General features: G+C 38.8%; 1 protein-coding gene across 1 annotated transcript in view; it reads right to left on the bottom strand.

Moving 5' to 3' along the window:
• Positions 1–7,446, bottom strand: part of LOC129775692 (uncharacterized) — a 166,644-nt gene extending 159,198 nt beyond the window's left edge. Inside the window, exon 1 of the mRNA XM_055780708.1 lies at positions 6,509–7,446. The gene's annotated coding sequence lies outside the window, so the exon portion shown is untranslated. The remainder of the gene's footprint in view (positions 1–6,508) is intronic.
• Positions 7,447–16,780: the final 9,334 nt, after the last annotated feature.

The following is a 16,780-nucleotide window of genomic DNA, read 5'->3' as shown; positions in this document are numbered from 1 at the left end:
GTTGACTCGTTTTCAACCAATATAAACCTCACAGAAATGGTTTGGAAAACTACATTCGGTAACTGATTCGAGAGTAAATTATTTAAATTATGTTTAAAGCACTTTACCACTGTCTAACTTGTGTAGTAGGATGTTGTCATTTACTATCAGAATTATTATTAAAGGGCCTGGCCGGGTAAGGGAGTAAAAAGTGCCCCCAAATCAAATCACCAGCTGTATGGCAAATATTGTATAGGATATTAAATGAAAAATGTTGGCGGTTTATTTGTGTCGTATGTGTCTTTTTTCTACATGTGGCGTAATTTTTCATAAATTTTTAAGAGCATTGCGAGACACAAAAAAAATTTTCTTCATCGTCTGCATTATTATTTTTATTTTCTTGAAATCGATTATTGTATTGTATTCGTGGTTTTCAATTGTAAGATTAAAATAAAAAAAAAACAATTCGGATTTTTTTAAGTGTTCTTCTCATAAATCCGAATGATCTGTCAACAAGGACTTTATTTTTCTATCACAGAGCTCTATCGTACTGCTTACTCCTATGAATTTGGTAAACCATCTAAATCCAATGTAGAGATAATCTCATATATTTTAAGATACGAGAAAAAATAATTTGTACAGCGCAATGCTCTAAATATACCGACAAAATTTAGGCATATGAAAAACAAAATTTAAAAAATATAAGAGCAGTAATGGGTCTCAAATTTAAAATGCCCAAAGACGCGCAATCCTCTTAAAAATTCAAGAAAAAATTACGCTACATGCGGAACAAACAACACATACGAACGCACTTGAAAAAAAATTAGAGTAAAGTTGGGTCTCAGAGTAATATTTTTTTTTCAAAATTTCGAAATGCCTGAAAATATATATAATTTTGTACCGCGAAGAACACTCTAAATATTCTGAAAAAAAGTCACACATACCTAAATAGACGTAGAAAGAAATTTGAATACAAACTAGAGTAGTACTGAATTTCAAAATAAAAAAAAATATTGAAATTTAAATTAAAATAAAAATAAAAATTAATTTCAATTTTTTTAGTGTTTGATTTTCTGATGAACAAATTGTTTGAAAATATTGATCGATACACCTAAGTAAGATGCACTTTCAGTATTTTTTTTTCATATTTTTGTCTCAAAGCTAATGAGAATGGCGTGAAAAAAAACGAAAAGGTGCATTTTTCACCATAGATCGTATGGTGTAGGGGAGAGGGAGGCAAGTTGGCGAGGGAGGCAAGATGACGAATCGGTAATTTGACCCGTTGTAATGAAGGTAGCGCCACCTTCTTTTTACTGAAGATGCATCATAACAAGGCCAAACTTTGTATTCGGTAACTCTGCCGAAAACGTTATCACAAAAAAGGGAAAAATAAAAATGTGAAAAATCGTGATTTTGTTATTTTTCCTGTGGAGGCGATCTGGCGTAGTGGTAACATCCATGCCTCTCACGCTGAAGGTCACGAGTTCAATTCTCACTCCCGACATTCTTCCAAAAATGGAAGTAAAAGTGACGAACCAGCCAAATGAGTTGAAAATCACTATAATACAGATATAAAAAAAAAAAAAAAAAAAAAAAATATTTTTCCTGTTTTTTTAAAATTTCATTATCCACTTTATGAGGAAAGTTAAAATTTCAAACTTACAGAACTTAAAATCGAAAGAAAATACAAGCGAAAAAGAGACCAATATTGGTCGGACACCAGTTTGGAGAATGCTATGAAAGCTATAGAAGAAGGTTCGTCTGGTCTGGGTGCTTCAAAACAGTTCGGTGTGCCAGAATCAACTTTGAGACGCTATCGACGAAAATATCCAGACATGGAGGTTAGATTTTCAATTCAGCACATTCTGAATGCAGTTATTGGATGTATCCTGACAAACCATATGTGTGTGATTTATGTGTACATTGAACTTATTTGTACTTCTAATCTCCTTCTGTCTTATAAATAAATAATTGTTATTACATTTCGTTGATTTTTAGGTGACCAAACCATATTCACTAACTTGCCTCCAGGCATTCGCCATCTTGCCTCCACGTGGAGGCATGATAGCGAATTCCACACTTTTTGCGCAAAGTTTTTTGGTGGACAAGTTTTTTAGTTTTTCTGCCTATCCAGATCAACATTAAAAATGCCAATCAGAATCAACATTAAAAAAAAGAAAAAAATTCCAAGCTCCAAGGCTCGCCAAAGCTTAAAGTCGCCAACTTGCCTCCCTCTCCCCTACCATATAAGGACTCAAATATTAGGCTGTCAAAAAAGTCCTGCGGTATTTCCGCGAGGTGTCGTTGTAAGCGTGTAGTTCTAGTTGTATTCATTGTATCGAGTCTTACTATAGCTTGTTGGAAAAGTATTTTTGCGCGCTATAATATAGTCCTTGACAGTGTTTTGTTTGGTTAAGTCGTTCGTGAGTTATAGTGTCGCAAATATGGAGCAAAATAAAGAGAAAATCCGACATATTTTACAGTACTGCTATGACAAAGGCAAAAATGCATCTCAAGCTGCCAATAAAATTTGTGCAGTTTATGGGCCCGATACAGTTTCCATTTCCACCGCACAACGATGGTTTCAACGTTTTCGTTCTGGTGTAGAGGTCGTCGAAGATGCGCCACGCTCCGGAAGGCCTGTCGTCGAAAATTGCGACAAAATCGCTGAATTAGCCGAGAAAGACCGGCATAGTAGCAGCTGTAGCATAGGCCAAGAGCTGGGGATAAGTCATCAAACCGTTATTAACCATTTGAAGAAGCTTGGATTCACATAGAAGCTCGATGTATGGGTGCCACACACGTTGACGCAAAAAAACATCTTTGACCGTATCGACGCATGTGAATCGCTGCTGAATCGCAACAAAATCGACCCGTTTCTGAAGCGGTGAAAAGTGGGTCACTTACGACAACGTGAAGCGCAAACGGTCGTGGTCGAAGCCCGCTGAAGCGGCTCAGACGGTGGCCAAGCCCTCATTAACGGCCAGGAAGGTTCTGCTGTGTGTTTGGTGGGATTGTCAAGGAATAATCTATTATGAGCTGCTTCCCTATGGCCAAACGCTCAATTCGGACCTGTACTGCCAACAACTGGACCGCTTGAAGGTAGCACTCATGAAGAAGAGGCCATCTTTGATTAACAGAGGCCGCATTGTCTTCCATCAGGACAACGTCAGGCCACACACTTCTTTGGTGACGCGCCAGAAGCTCCGGGAGCTCGGATGGGAGGTTCTTTTGCATCCGCCGTATAGTCCGGATCTAGCACCAAGTGACTACCACCTGTTTTTGTCCATGGCGAACGAGCTAGGTAGTCAGAAGTTAGCCACAAAAGAGGCCTGTGAAAATTGGCTATCCGAGTTTTTTGCCAATAAGGAAGCGAGGGGTATTATGAAGTTGGAATCTCGTTGGGAACAAGTCATCGAACAAAACGGCGCATATTTGACTTAAAACAGATGATTGTAACTAATTTAATGAACAAATAAAAATTCAAAACAAAATACCGCAGGACTTTTTTGACAGCCTAATATAACATTAATAATAAAAGACCATATGCAGTATAGTTTATGCTTGATGTAATTTGATGTAATGATGTAATGCTTGAAATTCTACTTTTGTGTGCGATAAACGTTAAAATTTTCATTTGAGATACATTTAAAAAAAACATTATACGAAAACTTTAACTAACTGTCATTATGGCAGTTAATTTTTCATTTTCAAGTTAAATTGTTAGTTATACCTTTTTTTCGCAAGCATCTACTATGAACGTAACTAAATGCATTCGAATCACAACTATTGGTTGACTCGTTTTCAACCATTAACAACCTCAAAGAAATGGTTTGAAAAACTATGTTCGGTAACTGAATCGATTTTTTTAAATTATGTTTGAAGCACTTTACGACTATTTAACTTGTGTAGTAGGATGTTGTCATTTATTATCAGAATTATTATTAAATTTATATATATATATATATATATATATATATATATATATATATATATATATATATATATATATATATATATATATATATATATATATATATATATATATATATATAAATGAATTTCTGTCTGTCTGTCTGTCTGTCTGACTGTTTGTCTGTCTGTCTGTCTTATTATTATGGACTCGGAAACTACTGAACCGATCAACATGAAAATTGGTATGTTTTTTTGGGCCGGGGAAGGTTTTCGTGATAGTTTATAGTTTATAGCAAATTTCTGCATTACTCGGGAATCATTCAAGCAAGTGAAACCAAATTAGGCATATTGAGGTTCTAGGGTGCACTAAATGTTTCTATGGTGGTTAGACTCTACACCCCCCTCCCAAAAGGGGGGCTGCCATACAAATGAAACACAAATTTCTGCATTACTTTAGAATTTATCAAGTAAATGAAACAAAATTTGGCATATGGAGGTTTTAGGGTGCAATAAATGTTTTTACAGTGGTTAGATACTCCTCCCCCTCTCTTAGGGGGGGCTGCCATACAAATGAAACACAATTTTCTGTATCACACGAGAATTAATCAAGCAAATAAAACCAAATTAGGCATATTGAAATTTTAGGGTGCAATAAATGTTTCTATGATGGTTAGACTCTCCACCCCCCTCTCTAAGGGGGGCTGCCATACAAATGAAACACAAATTTCTGCATTACTCGAGTATTATTCAAGCAAATGAAACCAAATTAGGCATATGAAGTTTTTAGGGTGCAATAAATGTTTCTATGGTGGTTAGACTCTCCACCCCCCTCCCAAAAGGGGGGCTGCTATACAAATGAAACACAAATTTCTGCATACAAATTTCTGCTTACATAAGAAGCATACATTTCTGCATAATTCATGAACTAATCAAGCAAACTGAACCAAATTTGAGGTTTTAGGGGGCAAGAAACATTTCTAAGGTGGTTCAACACTCCTCACACCTTTCTGGGGGGGGGGAGGTTTACCATAGAAATGAAACACAAATTTCTGCATCACTCGAGAACTAATAAAGCAAATGGAACCAAATTTGCCATGTGGAGGTTTCAGGATGCAATTAATGTTACTACGGTGGTTAGACACTCCTCCCGCTCTCTGAGGGTGGGCTGCCATACAAATGAATCACAAATTTCGGCATAACTCGAAAACTAATCAAGCAAATGGAGCCAAATTTGGCATGTGAATATTTTACGGGGTACGAAACGGGGTTCTTTGGTGAATACACTCCTCCTCCCTCTCTAAGGGGGGCTGCCATACAAACGAAACACAAACTTCTGCATAACTCGAGAACTAATCAAGCACAATTTAGGATGTGAGGGTTTTTGGGTATGAGGAATGTTTCTACAATGGTATGACACCCCTCCCTCCTCTGGAATGGAGAGGGAGTCCCATAAAAGTATTATATATATTTCAACCAAAAATATTCCAACCAAACATGACAATTGAAAATTTTCGGAAAACTCTGAAGGAAAAAGGGAGAATTCGGATAAATAAATTCCCATATGTTCTACAATTACATGCTGACAGGGGCTGTTAGTCCATTTGATGTTTACGCTAGCGAAATTGATTTTTGTTCGAAACTGGAAATGGATTTTAATGTGATGAAACGCACTCCTATATCCTCTTTTATCTATACTAAAAAAAAAGAATCGCCGGATGTGTTGATAAGAGCAGAACTCGAGGAAGGAATTAACCGATTTAGGGCTGCCTTTATTCTATCATACTTTCTGTATAAAACATTTATTCCATGTAACGGAGAAACATGTTATTTGCAAGTGGTTGAAAAATCTTGAACGAGAATTGTGTCTGAGAATAATCTGATATTATAATTTGTTTGAAATACTAGGAATTTTATAGTAAAAGGTAAATTCAACGGGGTCGATTAGAAGATCAATCAATGAACAGTTCTGCGATTGGACCCATGAACTTGCTCATAGTAAGAAAACGTGGATGTTCAAAGGTATTGATAACAAAACACAAATTTTGGGTGGGACGAAGTTTGCCGGGTCAGCTAGTTCTGGATATTTTCTTTGAATGTTAAGTAAGCTGTCTTAATTTTTAATTCACTATTTGTTACCTTGTAACATGAGAATGAAACTCTCGCAATGTTTTCTTCATCATTCAGTTCAATCTTAGATTTCTTCCAGAACACCTGTCTAGCACCATATTGTTCTTTTCATTATTCACACACCTGATGCCTGAATCAGAAACCGTTTTGGTCGCATTGATTGATTATAGCTCGGCACCTGTTTCTGCATAATTCTCCACCGCCAGAACATACTCTAGTGAAGAAAGGTGTACCAGCCCCGAAACATAACGGTAGATAGAATCAATTTGATGCTACAAAATAGATTCCGTTCTCACATGATATTATTCTCCACGAATTACCTCCCGGTCTCATTGTCTAATCGTTGCAATAATATTGATAGCTGTTATTTCTTGCACCAGGAAGGCAAGCTAATTTGATCGGGTGGTGCTAATAGGTCAATAAACAGCTCAATTATCGAAAACAGACCTATCGGCTGTTTAGCTTATCGCCTTTAAAACAAACCTACCTTTCAAGGTTGGGACGATCCCCGCCAAAACTCCGTTGATTGATGGCAGCAAAAATTGGATGGAGAATCTATGCTAATGATATGCAATAATCCTGCCTTCGGCGCTAATTGGGGCCCAAATGTTCCCCCTGGTAGGTTCCCGAGGCACGAAGCTCGACACACCGCACACCGTTCGTTTAGTCTTCCTTATTCCACCACTCTGGCAGTATGATTGATTATGTCATAAAGTATCCGCTCCACTGGGTCTCCACGAAGCAGGCAATCACTGGATGCTCATTAAGAAATTTTACACACACTGTATTTTTTTGCTTGTATTCACTGATCTTCTCTTCGCATTTGACAGCTTAATTCACGATTTTGGCACCAGGAAATAATCCTCATTTCCAACTCCGCCCAGCTCACTTCTTCGTTATCACCACAAGCAGAACCGGGCAGCGCATCGAGATAATTTCACACATAAATTTTCTGAATCCGATCCCGGTAAGGTACCACTTCGCGTTGTCTCCTTCCTAAATATCCGCTGCACTCAGCACCTAACTCAGCTGCAACAGAGCGCGAGGAACTACGCCAAACCACACAACCGGGGAAAAAAGCGAAGCGCGCGCGCAGATAGTGCAATTATCAGCGCACCACTAATTCCAACCTCAGCAGCAAACCTCAGAAATCTGCACACTTGGAGGAGCTTTCATAAACCACGTCCGTCCGCGTTAGTTACCGTTCACGAATGAAGGCACACACGAGTAAATAGACGGCCATCGGGACGGGAACCGTTGAGACGACGGCCGATAAGGTAACCGACGACGACAACCACCGTCAATGATCACCATCATCATCAGTTACGGCACCGGCCATCATGAACACACCACACCGGTCTCGTGGTGTTTCATATCAGCTCAGGAATTCACACGAACGCGAACGCGCTGGTTGCAGAAAAAGGTGATTCGTTGACTGACTCATTCGTTTTCCGTCGGCCGACTAAGCCATTCGCGCGCCGCTGACGGTACTGACGGTGATGACGATGATAAACGTGTTCCAAACGGTGGAGAATGTAAACATTGCCCCAACCGGTCCCGGGTGCGGCCAAAATGAATCTCAGACACCACCAACACTAACTTGCAGTACAGGTATTGCTTTCGAGCGGACGATACGGTCGATGATAGATTCGATTCAGGTGACTGACGGCGGTGCGTGAATCCACCTATGAATATGATTGAAAGTTCAAATGTTATCGAATTACAATTTTAGTAATACGATTTTTACGGCGCTTCTTCTTCTTCTTCTTGAATGGCGTTAACGTTCCCTGTGGAACTTTTGCCGTCTCAACGTATGCATTAATTAGCGTCATTTATTAATACTTAGTTGAGATTTCTTAAGCCAAATAACACGCCTTGAATGTATTCCGAGGGGCAAGCTCTTGAATACGCGTGACCACAGTGCAAGTCGAAGGAAATTTCTTTGACGAAAAATCCTCCGGCCAGAACACCCGGCATGACAATGTGAGACGCTAACCACTCGGGTGCACGGGTGCATTTTTACGGCGCCTAAAAATCAAATAGCGGGTCTTTCATCAAAGACTTTTTTTAGAAAACGTTTATTTGTACAAGCTCAGTTATAAAGGTTTAAAGGAGCCAAATTTTATATCTAATTTTAGTTCTAAGGCATATTTACAATTTTCCTTATTCTACGGTTAATAGGATGGGGAACCGATTACTCGCGGACGACTCGAGATTAGTAGGATGACAATTTTTCATCATGGAGGGGAAGGGACATAAGGAGGTTTGGATAATACTGATAATATGAAGGGGAAAAATTTTGATTTTTTCCAAATTTCTGGACTAGAATACTCCCTTAATGAATTTAAATTAGGAGGCGATCCGGCGTAGTGGTAACATCCATGCCTCTCACGCTAAAGGTCACGAGTTCAATTTTCACTCCCGACATTCTTCCAATAATGGAAGTAAAAGTGACGAATCAGCCAAATGAGTTGAAAGTCACTATAATACAGATAAAAAAAAAAAAGAATTTCAATAATACAAAAAAAAACTTTCTCGATTTCTCTAACTGATTCCAGTATTCCAAAAGTGTGTTGATGAATAATAGAATGATACCAGTATATATACTGATTTTGTTGGTAGCAATCTTTCTTGCATTGCATACCACGCGATGATGACGATACATTAAGTTGAGGGGTGCCTCGATTGGTAATTTCGCTCACCAACATCCAAATATATATGCAAATCGTTAAAATCCGTTCGCAGCAAAAATTGTTATTAACGTTAACTTTATTTCATAAAAACGTGACCTGTTTTCTGATTTGGCACCCTTAATGTAAGACGTAGTCCTACGTCAAAAATTTTGCAACGCTTTTGCGTGATTGCTTCTTGTGCTGAATATTTGGCTGCGCTACATACAAGTTGATCGTAGACGTTGTGCACAAAGCGAACGACAATCTTGCTTTGCTAACCATGTCTTGCACCACACGCATATTAGTCATTACTAAGATGATTTCAAGCAAGTACCCATATTTATAGATTTTTGTGATTTCAATAATTTGTTGTTGTTGTTGTTGTTGTTGTTGTATTAGGTGTATCGGTAAGTTTCTTCGGTTTCACAACAGATGGCGTAACTTGATTATTATTCCAATGAATCAAATTTCCAGACATTTGTTGTCATTGCGCGTCTTTTTCAGTATATGTCTAAAAGTTGAAGCGTAAACAACATAGTTTTTTGCCACTTCGAATATGTCGAATTTGGTACCAACGAGAGTGCTAAAACCGAAAGAAACCATTACGGGGGACCTCTACCGACGATAATTGATGCGTTTGAGCCGTGCACTGAAGGGAAAACGGCCACAGTACGAGCAAAGATACGATGAAGTTATTTTGCAGCACGACAATGCACGGCCGCATGTCACGAAACCGGTCAAAACATACTTGGAAACGCTGAAATAGGAGGTCCTACCCCACCCGTTGTATTCTCCAGACATTGCTCCGTCCGAACACTACCTTTTTCGATCGATGCAATATGGCCTGGTTGACCAGCACTTCTCCAATTTTGATGAGGTCAAAATTGCTGCCAAACTAAAGTATAAATATCTGCATAACTCAAGAACTAATCAAGCAAACAGATCCAGAGTTAGCATGTAAAGGTTTTACGGTGCATAAAATGTTTCTATGGTGGATAGACACTCCTTCCCCTTTGTGTTTCATTTGTATGGGGGCTGCCATACAAATGAAACACAAATTTCTGTATAACTTGAAAACTAATCAAGTAAATGGAGCCAAATTTGGCATGTGAAGATGTTAGGAGACACGAAATGTTTCTATGGTGAATAGACACTCCTCCCCTCTCTCTAAGGGGTGGCTGCCATATAAATAAAACACAAACTTCTGCATAACTCGAGAAATAATCAAGCAAATTCAGCCAAATTTGGGATGTTAGGGTTTTTGGGTACGAGAAATGTTTCTATGGTGGTATGACACCCCTCCCTCCTCTGGAATGGAGAGGGGGTCCCATGAAAATAATACACTTATTTCAATCAAACATGACAATTGAAAATTTTCGGAAACTTTGAAAAAAAATAGAAAAGTTCGAAAAATTCAATTCGCATATGTTCTACAATTACATATTGACAAGCGTTATTAGTCCATTTGATGTTTGCGCTAACGAAATTGATCTTCGTTCGAAAGTGGAAAAAAACATGGATGTGATAACAAAAAATAAATTTTAGGCGAGACGAAGTTTGCCGAGTTAGCTAGTTATCATTAAAACTTATAGTTTAAAAAAATGTTTTAATGTTTTTGATTTCTTAATCAAATAACTCCATCAAATTCCTTTTGAAAATCCTATTCCGTTTGAACGTGAAAAGTGCCATCTATATCTCACCCGTATTTGGATGACGCACAGTGGTCCCTCAGAAATTCTAGGTGGCATTAAATAGAAAAAATGAACAACAATGCCTGACCGAATGGATGGTCTAGTTTTGTTCTATAACCTTCAAGGCATCTAGTATCACATATGGCAACAGTGTCCGTGATGGTTTTCGTCGTGATAACGACGTGGCAACGTAGTGTTTTATGCAGTGAAGCAGCAGCAGTGTAGCGATTTTTCAAATTTTACACCAGTGCTACAAAATACGTTAAAAAAAATTGTGATGGTGTCCTGGATAGAGAATTATATGCTGATTTCGAATTTGTATTCCGTTTTTAGTTTAAAAAGTTTTGAAGCTGTGAATTGAGTGTTTGAAAGTAAGTACATTTTTCACATTGAATTTATACAAAAGTAGACCTACAAAAAATTCTCCAAATATCTCCAAAGTTTTCTATAACAAAATATCTTTCTTAGGATCCCCTCTACACTTTCCCTTTATGACTTCTGGCCACTTCTGACCACTTTGCGAAAAACTGACATAAATATTTTGATACTTCACACGCGTTTTTTCGAAAATTTCGTAATTTCATCCCCTGCACCCGCTTTTGGGTTTTGGATAAAATGAATATTGAAAACGTGTTCAGGAAGTTTGAAAACATATATTTAGACATCCCACACGTGTTTTTCCGAAATTTTAAAATTTTACCCCCTCCCTCTGCCCTTGCTTTGGGGTTCATATCCAAAATGACTCAAAAATAGATTCAGCATCTTCGAAAACCTCCGTACGCCTAATTTCAATCCATAAATTGATTGAAAGATGGACCAAAAATGTTGTAGCTTTTTTTTCCAAAATATATATTTTTATCAAGGCTCATATGGCGTTAACCTGACGGGGCCGGGAGTTCAATATTTTGACAGTTTTTCTTATTATCTATGTTAGTAATATGTAACCGATTACTCGCGGTCGGCTCGAGGTTAGTATTACAAGTGTTCTCGTAATTGGGATGTTGCTGTCTCCAATGCTCTGTACGTGTGCCCGACACGGGATACTTCCTATTGGGATGCAGCTGACCATTAATCAGCAACGCCACCCTAGTCTGTACCCCATATCTAGCGTGGTGCGTCTTTCTCGACTCGAGGAATCCAGGATAGAATGGTCACTAGCCGGCGCAATTATCAGCTCGTGTAGAGTTGTCATGAGCGGTACAACCTTTGGCTCTTGTTGAATCATCAGTGGACTGCACAACCTTCGGCCCGTGTATCTGTAAAGAGTGTGTGTATGTATTGCCTCGACTAAGTAAAAGTTTATCGATCGGATAGGAGGGATATGAAACAGGGACATAACGAAGGAAACATCATTTAGCGTTGACATCGGCGTTTCTCAGGAACAGGTATAGATGAAGCAGAAGATCAGGATCACGGCTACCTAAGATATCCCGGACTGGGATATCCGATTGTCTGCCTAGTGCCCTCAATGCTCTGGAAAGCTGAGAGCGGGCAGCATGGAACCGGATATACGACCAGACAACATGCTTGATGTCGTGGTTGCCATCGCCACAATCACAAAGATTGTTTGGTGGGAGTCCAATGCGATAGAGATGCGCGTTTAGGTTGTAGTGATTGGACATAAGCCGAGATATCACGCGAATGAAATCACGACCTACATTCAACCACTTGAACCATGCACTCGTCCCATGCACTTAGGGATAATCGTGTGCAACCAACGACCGAACTCATCTTCACTCCACATGCGCTGCCAACTTATGAGTGAGTGCTGACGAGGAATGTGAAAAAAATCGTTATAAGCAATTTGCCCTTCAAAAAGTGTACCTTCTGAAGCGCCCACCTTAGCTAGCGAGTCCGCTTTCTCAGTCCCTCTCATCGAGCAATGAAAGAGAACCTATGCAAAGGTAATCTCGAATAATTTTTCGACCAAAACACTCAACAGTTGTCTTATTCCTGTTAGGAAATAAGATGAGAGTTTATCAACTTTCATTGAGCGGATTGCCTCTATTGAGCTGAGACTGTATGAAAAAATAAAATAGTGGTCGATGGGCAGTGTTTCAATGATCCCTAGAGTATAATATATCGCACCCAGCTCAGCGACATACACGGAACAAGGATCTCTGAGTTTGAACTGGAAGGCACTGGAATTTTCATTGAAAATGCCGAAGCCAGTGGACCCGTTTATGAATGAAAGAACATTTTATCAGATCTAACATTCCCATATTTTTCCGAAAATCTCGACGGAATAACATTGGAGCGTAGATGATCTGGAGTTCCATGGATTTTTTGTCGTATGGACAGATCACAATCACAAAGGGACAATCGTTCGTCCCCTTACCCCGGCGGAAGTCAAATTGCGTATTCGACAGCAAATTGTTCATTTCAACCCACTTGTCCAAACGAAGTAAAATCATTTTCTCAAACAGTTTACGGATACAGGATAACATTGCACTCGGCCTATATGAACTGTGATCGCAAGCCGACTTGTTGGGGTTTCGTATGGCTATCACTCTTCTTGGCGCATGGCTTCACACTTCGATGTTGTAGCTGCAGTGGAAGCATATTCACATACCCAATCAGAAGAAATTTTCCAGAAAACTAATTCAATGAAAGATGTGATGAAAGGAAAGAGAAATGTACCGAAAGATGTGATGTACCGTCCTGAATCATATTTCAGACAGCTTCATATTTCGGACACTCTGTAGTAACAACTTGAAATGCTGAATGCCCTGATGATAATATAACTATAAAATTAATATCATAATTGATTCTTTAGAGTAACCCTTTAGTTACATCATCAGGACATTAAGCATTCAAAGTTATTGTTACAGAGTGTCCGTAATATGATTCAGAACGGTAAGCAATTTATACAATGACTTCCGCAGCGATTTAAATCAAAGCTATCGTATAAATACGTGAATGTATGAATAAATGTCAACATCAATCTAAGATTTTATTTGAAGTTCATTGAACGAATAAGCCTTGTCCCAACTGTTGATTGAGTTTAGTATATTAAGTTTTTCCTTGTCACGTCTAGTATTCGGCTTCGGGACACATGTGTCTCACTTGACTATTTAGCAACTATTATTAGAAATACAATTCCACGTGACAGAAAAGGTTTACTCTGTCTATTTACATTGTGCTCGAGAAACTTTTTAGTAACCAACCATAGATTCATCAAAGACGGTTATCCTATTGTTTCACCATCATGAGTTAGGAAGCCACTGAAGTACTTGCTGCCGTATTTTGCCTCCCAGAGTGAGCTCAAAACCTTCCAATTCTCCGGCGAGGCAACATTTGCCTGTCACCACACAACGTCTAAATGCCAACGAATTGTTTCCTATCGGTCGCTGGTCGCTGCCTTCAAGGCTTGTTGCCTTACACAGCACATAATAACTACCCGCAGTCGTTTCGGTTCCATGTGTATCCAACCGTATGCATATCGCCGTCCAAGAAACAGCATAGCAGCAGCATAATAAATAAACTGTCGACATACACACGATGAATAAGTAAAAAGTCATCCGAGACGCGAGAGCTAAAACAGTAATTGGAAACCATACGGCACGTGAGCGTGATATGCCGAGTCGATCGGTGGCAGGAATGCTAAATCGATGACTGGACACTCGTGGGATGTTATATAACATCTGCATCGAGCAACAAGAAAAAAAAACATTCACCTCCCTAAAAGCTATTTGACCGCGGAACTCCACCGCCCGAGTTGGGTCACCGTCCGATAGTGGTCCCACGAGCATAATATCCCGTTTTGCCACACGGCGGCCAAATCGAGTGCGATACTTTGTTTCACGATCCATGCTCAGTTCCACAGCTATTTGTGGCCGCACCGCGGGATTCCCCCTGCGTCAATACCTTCAGAATGCGTTCACATGTGCCGTGGTTGTGTGAGAATTTTAAATTAAATTAAAATACCTTCCGCCGCTTCCGACATGCCGACTTTGAAACGCTAGGGTTCGCCTGGTGATCGATCGGAGCGCACTAATTAGAAGGGTTCCACCGTTAAAGCCCAAACGATAGTGACGGCGATGGCGATTCGAAATTAGAGCACTGTCCGATATCCGATACTCGGAGGGAACCCAGAGCAGTCAGTCAGTGGCCGGGCCAAACAGGTCAAGCTAATCAAACGCTTATCGTTCGTTAGATTATTCAACCCCACATTAGCATAATCGATTGACAAAACAACAAATATTAACTGGCTCGCGAGTGGGATTAACCTTCGCGTGTCCGGACTATGGATGGTTGATTTGGAATCGATCTATGAATGAACAAGTGAGACTGAACTCTGTGTTTTCCGAGCTCTTCGAGATGGATAGAACAATCTACGCGTAACCCAAAACAACGCAACGTAAAGGTTAATATGGCTTCGTGTTCAAACAAGAGCAATGAATTTGTGTTCGAAGTTGAACGCGCTCATGTCGAGAACCGTAATTTGAATTGACATGAATTATGTTTAACATATAGCAGTAGTCAAACATCGAATTATTATGCGGCTGCGGTGGCAGTGTTAGGCACACATTATTTTGTGCGTTGTTGGAAGTCTTGTATTGATATCCATTTATAGAAGTGAAATGAGCTGTATGTAATGTAATTTATTCCGAGCATCGAATCGCAGCATTATTGGTCCCTTGGGACATTACAGATTGGTCGTTGCTAGGGTTCGTAAGTACTGTGCTGACTCATTGCCCCATTACATTAGAATATTATTATAATTAATTGGCTGTCTCTTTTGTCAGCAGGACTGTTTAATTCAATCGAGCGAGACCTAATTAGGAGCGCTGTAACAAAACATTATGAATTGCTCGTTTGTTATTCTACACGATTTGCAATACATTGCAATTGCCCAAATTCCAGGGTACGTAAAATGCATTTGAACACATGACATAGAAAATATGTATCGGAATTATTTTGTTTTACAAATTCATTTCCTCCAGTGGAAAGCTTATCTATATATATATATATATATATATATATATATATATATATATATATATATATATATATATATATATATATATATATATATATATATATATATATATATATATATATATATATATATATATATATATATATATATATATATATATATATATATATATATATATATATATATATATATATATATATATATATATATATATATAAATGGATGTCTGTCTGTCTGTCTGTCTGATTCTTATGGACTCGGAAACTACTGAACCGATCAACATGAAAATTTGTATGTAGGGGTTTTTGGGGCCGGGGGCTGCCATACAGATTAAACAAAAATTTCTACATTACTCGGGAATCAATCAAGCAAATGTAACAAAATTTGGCACATGGAGGTTTTAGGGTGTAATAAATGATTCTATGGTGCTTAGACTTTCCACCCCCCTCTCTAAGGGGGGACTGCCATACAAATGGAACATAAATTTCTGTATTACTCGAGAATTATTCAAGCAAATGAAACCAAATTAGGCATATTGGGGTATTAGGGTGTAATAAATGTTTCTATGGTAGTTAGACTCCCCACCCTCCTCCCTATGGGGGAGCTGCCATACAAATGAAAAACAAATTTCTGCATTACTCGAGAATTATTGAGGCAAATGAAACCAAATTAGGCATATTGAGGTATTAGAGTGCAATAAATGTTTTTATGGTGGTTCGATACTCCTCCCCTCCCTCTTAGGGGGGGCTGCCATACAAATGAAACACAAATTTCTGCATTACTCGAGAATTATTCAAGCAAATGAAACCAATTTGGGCATATTGAGGTTTTAGGGTGTAATAAATGTTTCTATGGTAGTGAGACTCTCCATCCCCCTTTCTATGGGGGGGGGGAAGCTGCCATTCAAAAGGAACACCAATTTCTGCATTACTCGAGAATTATTCAAGCAAATGAAACCAAATTGGGCATATTGAGGTATTAAGCTGTAATAAATGTTTCTATGGTGGTTAGACTCTCCATCCCCCTCTCTATGGGGGAGCTGCCATACAAATGAAACACAAATTTCTGCATTACTCGAGAATTATTCAAGCAAATGAAACCAAATTAGGCATATTGAGGTATTAGAGTGCAATAAATGTTTTTATGGTGGTTAGATACTCCTCCCCCTCTCTTAGGGGGGGCTGCCATACAAATGAAACACAAATTTCTGCATTACACGAGAATTAATCAAGCAAATGAAACCAAATTGGGCATATTGAGGTATTAGAGTGCAATAAATGTTTTTATGGTGGTTAGATACTCCTCCCCCCTCTCTTAGGGGGGGCTGCCATACAAATGAAACACAAATTTCTGCATTACACGAGAATTAATCAAGCAAATGAAACCAAATTGGGCATATTGAGGTATTAAGCTGTAATAAATGTTTCTATGGTGGTTAGACTCTCCATCCCCCT

The sequence above is a fragment of the Toxorhynchites rutilus genome, chromosome 3 (assembly GCF_029784135.1).
Source record: "Toxorhynchites rutilus septentrionalis strain SRP chromosome 3, ASM2978413v1, whole genome shotgun sequence".
Lineage (NCBI taxonomy): Eukaryota > Metazoa > Arthropoda > Insecta > Diptera > Culicidae > Toxorhynchites > Toxorhynchites rutilus.
This window is presented reverse-complemented; position numbering and strand designations above follow the sequence as displayed.